Source organism: Nyctereutes procyonoides, unplaced genomic scaffold, assembly GCF_905146905.1.
Source record: "Nyctereutes procyonoides isolate TBG_1078 unplaced genomic scaffold, NYPRO_anot_genome, whole genome shotgun sequence".
In the NCBI taxonomy this organism is placed as follows: domain Eukaryota; kingdom Metazoa; phylum Chordata; class Mammalia; order Carnivora; family Canidae; genus Nyctereutes; species Nyctereutes procyonoides.
In genome coordinates, this window is record NW_026575159.1 from 10,866,378 (window position 1) to 10,874,412 (window position 8,035).

General features: G+C 38.3%; 1 pseudogene; it reads left to right on the top strand.

Moving 5' to 3' along the window:
* The first annotated feature begins 5,674 nt into the window (after nucleotides 1-5,674).
* On the top strand, nucleotides 5,675-7,028 carry LOC129502669 (tubulin alpha-1A chain-like; annotated as a pseudogene).
* The last annotated feature ends 1,007 nt before the right edge of the window (nucleotides 7,029-8,035 follow it).

The window sequence follows — 8,035 nt, forward strand, 5'->3', positions numbered from 1 at the left end:
AGGATTTGATTTCAGAACCCCTGTACATGTTTTAAATTATTGAGGAACTCCAAAGGGATTCTGTTTATAGTTGTGTATAATTATTTACTGTACTCAAACTTAAAACAGAAAAATTTTTTTAAGAGTTTACTTATTTATTTGAGAGAGAGACAGAGAGAGCAAGCACGAACAGGGGAAGAGGCAGAGGGAGAAGCAGACTCGCAGTGGAACAGGACCCTAGGATCATGACCAGAGTGGAAGGCAGACGCTTAACTAACTGAGCCACCCAGGCACTCCAAAACAGAAAATTTTAAACACAAAAATCCATAAGCACAGATATTGTTATTAGCCATCAGAAAGATGATGCCATTAAATCTTGGGCAGCCTCTGGAAAACTCCACTGAACAGTTGTGGGAGAGTAAAAAATGATCACTCTTAGTTTTATTATGAAGGAGCTTCAGCACTGCAGATCCCCTAAAAGGATCTTGGGGACTCCTAGGGGACCCTGGACCATCCTTGTATACTGCTGGCCTAGCTCATAAGGTCCAAATAAACAAGTTTGTTATTTAAATTAATTAGTGATAGCTTCAGTTTATAGCCAATATTTACTGCCAATGTTACATTTACACAACTATCTTCACTGAATCATGATCAGAGTCTGCTTGCCATTGCAGTTTTATTTTCATATCAGTCAATCAGTTTTGGTTACTAGCCAATAAGACTATCAATAGAAAACCCTAGGACAAGAAAAAATACGTTACTGAAGGACAATTATCAGCCTTGCTCAAAATCTTTGTTTATAATAATGTAAAAGGAGACAGATGGAAAGTAGGGGGAGCGGGGGACACTTTTGGTGGGGTTAGGTAAAGGCTGAAATTGTGCAATCTAACAACCATTGAATTAACAATTCCATCAATTTTCAGAATGTTACCATTATGAGATGTTATCCAGGTATAGGAAAAGTTATAGTATTTATGGTTAGGTTTGTAAGTGCTGCATTTGACACAGTCTCATAAAACTCTTTCAGATACTTGCAGAATTGCCTTGGTTTACCTAGTTGTTCCACAAGCCAGGTCAGTTTCCTTTTCCATGTCAAGTTCACTGTGATTAATAAATATGCAAATAAAACCACAAATAAACTATAATCAAGTCTTAAATTGCTGAGAATTTCTCTTATGTCTTTTAATCTGAGACTCAGAAGAGGGAGAAATCAAGTTTTCTATAGCAAACTATAAATACCCTTTGATGAAGAATCTAAATCTATAAACTTCTTAGCTATAATAGTCATTGCTTACTTGCTTCTGCTTTGAGTGTTCTTTACCATTTTCAGCCTGTTGCCCGTTCCAAGTAGATTAGAGAGTCAAATAAATCATTCCAGTAGAGGACAATCTTAAAATGAAATGTCTGTTGGGGAAATCGCTTTTCCATTTATTAATATTAATTTTTAACTTTACCATATGTTCAGTTCGTTTTCCACCTCTCAAAGTTAGGGCTCGTGGTGTGCGTGTGTTTTTCTGAACAGTTGAAAAAATGATATTACGCATCCAGTGGTCAGTTTACAGCCCTTCCATTCCAGTTCTTTATCCTGAGTTTAGCTTGTCCCAGGTATGGCCACATTCTGGTAAATCCCTTAAGCAAGAAACACTGTAGCCAATTTAAACAAAAGCAAGGGAGGGAGAGCTGCTGTGAACAGCAGCTATGCCAATGGGAAAAACGAAGTCAACCGTTTGCCAATACTCTGTGGCCTGAGGGTTAACGTAGTGTCCAAACAGAACTTATAAAATAAGCCTTAAAATTGAAGCATCGCAGAGTAGGGAAAAGAAACCACCAACGAAAGGTGATGAAATGTTTTTCTATTTCAGCACTGGGATGTATCTTTGGAACATCTGATAAATTCAAGATATTAGAAATATGTCTCATATTGTTGATCTTTTATAAGACCAGATGGATACTGGGCATAGGGGTAGATAAAATTAACTTATAAATGAATCTGTATTTGCATTAAAAAAACTCAGCAGGATGACATCATGCATTCAGGCCTGTTTGCTTTTGTTGATGAACATAACAGTTGTTCATAAAGTTAGAACAAGAAAACGTAAAAAAACTATCAAATTAGAGAACTTGTCAATTGAGAGGGTGGCCACCCTCTCCCTAATTTGGAGTCTTCATAAATGACTATGTTAAGTAACTGTTGTTTTAGGCAAAAAGGGAACTACAAAATGTTGTGAGACAATGAGAAGTTATTCTGTCGTTGGCCCTTCATAACCTCCATTCACCCTCCTTCTCCAAGGACTTTTTGTACAAGTCACAAGCAGCAAAATAGTCTAATAACTAAAACAACTACTAGGAATCATAGGTTTTGTCAGCATGACATCGAATAGCTTATTTAAAAGCTACAAATACTGCCACATTTACTTAGATTGCACATATATTATATCATCCTTTGAGTGTTGAGAGGATTTTTTTTTTTACTAACAAAATAGTACTATCAGCAGCCATTTGTTTTAGTCTCTCCTTAATATTTAATCCTCATACTAACTCTACAAGATAGATGTTTGAGATTTGAACCTAGATCTTTCTCTGCCCAAATCTTTCATTCTTTTCACTAAGTGCAATGATGTCTAAACCACTGACAGCTGGATAAGAATACATATGGCTTATTGTCACCATGACTTTCATGTTAGAGTTAAGACTCACTCACCCAGGAAGGAAAAGGTGGGAGGAGACTGAATTGTGGCTACTTGTGTAAAATGGATTCTGATGATAACCAAGTATTTTAATTTCTGGGACAATGAAGTGAACCCTGAACAAACAAACCCTGGCTTTCTCTTTGCTGTAAACATCAAATATACTGCTGCCACTATGCCCAACACTGTTTCCATTATGCCCATTATGGCAGGTTTTCCTATAAATGTATAGAGCAAAGACCAGAGTCAGATGGAGCCAGCATTTCATACATGGTAGACCTAGAAATGGTGGCTTTTACTGTTGGTAAACAATGGCTATAAGATGATGTTTCTCCATTTTCTGACAAGATGACCAAAACCAGAAACAAGCAAGACAACAAAATGTCATATGAAAAGCTGAGAGATATGCCAGTATCTACAACTGGGAAATCTCACATGAAAGATCTCCTATTATATGCCCAATACAAAGCCATTATTACTATTTGTATTTAGTTAGTGGCCATTTGCCACTTGTTTACCAATCTGTCAACAGTTTTTAAGTAGTCAAATTGAAAGTCAGGTAGCTATCTTATTCTAACCCATTGAGATGCTAATAAATAAGTAAAGACATTCATCTGTGTTATTACTACATTGTATTTATTTTGGGATATGAAATAATTCTCATTTTTCTTCCAGGTGAGGGATTAACAATCAATTTAAAGTGATTTCTATAAAGATTCTCATTCAGGCATTCAATGACATTTGGAACTCTTTAAACGGGGTAATGATAAAACTCATTCAGTTTTCAAACTTTTAAAGCACGAAACTCTATATTAAGATGAAATTTTCTTACTGAGGCCCAATAAGTCAAACTAAGTAATAAGTAAAAGTGGAACTGCTTTGGTGAAATATGACTGGGAAGTTGCTACAGGCCCTTCTCAATAACAACCTTAACCACTCTTGAAAATAAGTCATGATGCATTCTTCAGGACTCCTTGGAGCTCAGGTCGTAAAATGATCAATTACATGACTGATTGAATTTTTTCTTGAAATTGGAAATCAACTATTATGTGAGCTGTAACTTTAAAGTGATGAATTTTTATGAAACAACAAGAACATCATGATTCATATAATCCATGAGTGCTGTCCACTTCAGGGTAGTCTAAATTGGAAACTAGGCACTTACTTCACAAATGATAGCATTGCTCAAAATAGTTTTGGAATGTTCATTTTGGTATTGTCCCTTACATGTTCTTCTGGATTCTGTCAATATTGGCAAACCATTGTCTTTTGAAACTGAATTTGATCTTTTAGAATAGTCAAAAATATAACAAGGGCTGTCAATGGTAGTAAATGGTTCGTCAGAGAAACACTGCTCACTTACTAACTTGTTTTAGTAAACCTGGCATGTGACCATAAAACATTAAATCTTTTTTTTGTTCAGTTTAAAAACTTTTATTTCTGAAAAGAAAGAAAAGAATCCAGAAGAGATCTAAAAGCAATAAAACTGGATTTTATGAAACAGCTATTTTATATATGACAATTCTTTGTGGATGTATAAATTCTTGCTGAATTATCCCACTTTTAAATAAGCATCTTTCATATAGCAACAATCAACCACTATAAATCTTGACAGCTCGGTGTTTCCCATTATAAACCAAGAGCAATTCTACTGCTTCCTTATTTACTATGAAAGGTTATGGTTTAAAAAAAAAATTGGTTAGTTCTGTAGAGAACACTTATGGCCTTGAAATCTGCTATTTTAAAAAAGACTTTGATTGGGGGAAAAATAATTAGAATTATGAGGAGATGAGGAAGAATTTCAGCAAAACCACCTCTGGATTGACTTTTAAAATATTTTTACTTAGGTTATTTTAAAATATTATTTAATAAGGGTTATTTTAAGATGATGATTTTAAGGGGAAATAACAAAATTTCTTAAGAGAAGAGAATACAGAGTAGTCAGCCTGGGAAAGTCTGACTGTTTACTGAGAGGTCACTTAAAATTCAGTTTCAGTTAAATGCTCAGGAGTGTCTACTGTTTTCTTCCACATGCACAGCTCTAACTAATCCTCAAGACAGTCTTAGAAGCAGCATAATACTATCTCCATATTAAAGCTGAGAAGGAGATGCCAGACCAGCTCAGTCAAGAGAGCATGCAACTCTTAATCTCAAGGTCATGAGTTCAAGCTCCAGGTTGGTCATAGAGTTTACTTTAAAAAAAAGAAAAAAAGACATTAAAACTGAGAAGAGAAAAAGCTGGACACAGAGAAGCAACATAATTCTCCCATTGTGTAATTCTGGCAAAACTGTCCTCTGGGTCTAAACCCAATGCCCCTTCCATTATACCATTTCAACTCTGAAGCTAAAAAGGCCAAGATGCTAAGCATCAGCAATAAAGGAAAATCAGGGGACATTAGGATTTTAATAGATTAGAATTCAAGATGAGAATTGCCTCAGGATCCAACTCCTTGGACGTGTGACCACTTTGGTTTCAGCACAAGGGATAAGTTAACTTATACAACGTGAGACAAAGTCAATAATGGATCACTTTAAGTGAACAGAACTGGTGGGAGAAAATAGGATGAAGTCAGGTACAATACTTATGACTTAATCCTTCATAAGAATACCCTTCAAAGTCTCTCATCTTCTTTCCATAGATTCCTGTTGTCTCTTAGTGAGAGAGACAAAGAAGAGCAACCATCACAGCTGCCCTGAGGACTTTAAAGGCTAGAGCAAAGATCTTGACCAAGGACCATACATCTTCCTCAACCAAACCCCTCGGCTGTCTCCTCGTATATCTTTGTACACATTTTTATTCTTAAAATGTTGCCTGGTAGAAAAAAAAAACACATCTAGTAATGTTTTTGTATGACTCATTAGTCACAGGGTAGTTCAGACAATGACTAGGTGAAAAATGGTTCAGATAGTGCAGGTTCTCTTACATCGACTACCTAGGAGTCGCGCTATAAGAAGCAACAACCTCTCCTCTTCTCCACCATCCAACCGGCAGCCGCAAAGCAGCAACCATGTGTGAATGCCTCTCCATCCACCTTGGCCAGGCTGGGGTCCAGATCAGCAATGCCTGCTGGGAGCTCTATTGCTTGGAACATGGCATTCAGCCCGATGGCCGGATGCCAAGTGACAAGACCATTGGAGGAGGAGATGACCCCTTCAACACCTTCTTCAGCAAGACGGGCCCTGGCAAGCATGTGCCCAGGGCAGTGTCTGTAGATCTGGAGCCCAGAGTCATTGATGAAGTTCGCACTGGCACCTACCGCCAGCTCTTCCACCCTGAGCAGCACATCACAGGCAAGGGAGATGCTGCCAATAACTATGCCCGAGGGCACTACACCATTGGCAAGGAGATCATTGACCTTGTCTTGGACTGAATTCGGAAACTGGCTGACCAGTGCACAGGTCTTCAGGGCTTCTTGGTTTTCCATAGCTTTGGAGGAGGAACCGGTTCTGGGTTCACCTCCCTGCTGATGGAATGTCTCTCTGTCAATTATGGCAAGAAGTCCAAGCTAGAGTTCTCCATCTACCCTGCACCCCAGGTGTCCACAGCTGTAGTAGAGCCCTACAACTCCATCCTCACCACCCACACCACCCTGGAATACTCTGATTGTGCCTTCATGGTAGACAACGAGGCCATATATGATATCTGTCATAGAAACCTCGATATTGAATGCCCAACCTGCACTTATCTAAATAGATTGATAGGTCAAATTGGGTCCTCTATCACCACTTCCCTCAGATTTGATGGTGCCCTGAATGTGGATCTGATGGGTTCCAGACCAACCTGGTGCCCTATCCCCACATCCACTTCCCTCTGGCCACATATGCCCCTGTTATCTCTGCTGAGAAAGCCTACCATGAACAGCTTTCTGTAGCAGAGATCACTAATGCGTGCTTTGAGCCAGCCAACCAGATGGTGAAATGCGACCCTCGCCATTGTAAATACATGGCTTGCTGCCTGTTGTACCATGCCGATGTGGTTCCCAAAGATGTCAATGCTGCCATTGCTACCATCAAGACCAAGCGTACCATCTCCAGTTTGTGGACTGGTGCCCCACTGACTTCAAAGTGGGGATTAACTTCCAGCCTCCCACTGTGGTACCTGGCGGACACCTGGCCAAAGTACAGTGAGCTGTGTGCATGCTGAGCAACACCACAGCCATTGCTGATGCCTGGGCTCGTCTGGACCACCGGTTTGACCTGATGTATGCCAAGCGTGCCTTTGTTCACTGGTATGTGGGTGAGGGCATGGAGGAAGGAGAGTTTTCTGAGGCCCGTGAGGACATGGCTGCCCTGGAGAAGGATTATGAGGAGGTTGGTGTGGATTCTGTTGAAGGAAAGGGTGAAGAAGGAGAGGAATACTAAAGTTAAAAATGTCACAAAGGTGCTGCTTTTACAGGGAAGCTTATTCTGTATTGAACATTGATAAGTTGTGCTCTGATCAGTTAATTTGTTTGTAGCAGTGTATACTCTCATATACAGTTACTGACCTCTGCTTTAAAGCACAATGCTTTGTTACAGATCCAAGCTGTCCATTTCTCTGATGGGTTAAATTAAAGTATTCTCTGTCTTAAAAAAAATAGTTCAGATAAATTAATGAATACTAAATTCATAATGGGTTACTATAAAACTGATATGGCATGTGGAAATGCTTTCTCTTTTGATATTTAAACCATTCAGACAGAAGATAAACTAAGTTTCTTTTAATGCATCCATGACTTAATATAATAGCCAATGATTAACACTTTTACAGATGCAGAATCAAAGAGATAAATAAAGTTGTCCAGATTAAAAAAGCCAGATGAGACTAAGATTTAGATATACTCAGGTTCCTATACACTTGTTCATTAGGCTCTTTCTGCTTCAGACAAAAAAGATTTCAACACACACACACACACACACACACACACACACACACACACACTGGCTGCCAATTATCCGGGAACAAATCAAGGAACTGCATAGGCTCTGGGTCTTCCACTTGAGACAATTTTAAATTCCCAAATTTTCCTCATGAGTTCACTATGAAATGGTTGTGTACACAGTAATTTCCAGGTGTATTTTGGGATTGGTCTAAATACACAAAAAGTACTATGAGAAGATTTTTCTACAATAGCATTATCACTAAATGTAATTGCACCTTATATCACTATACCTCAAGATACCTCACTATACCTTAAAAATTCCACTTACATCACAATCCAAATGAAATTATCTCTCTGAATTGTCATTCTGAGTTTCTAAGTAAAACGTGAAGATACAATCTCATTACAACAAATTCATGTTACAGATAATTTTGTGAATTGGTATGCTTTTTTTCTTCAGGATTTGTACCAATTAAAAATATTACCTTGAAAGAAACTCCATCATCA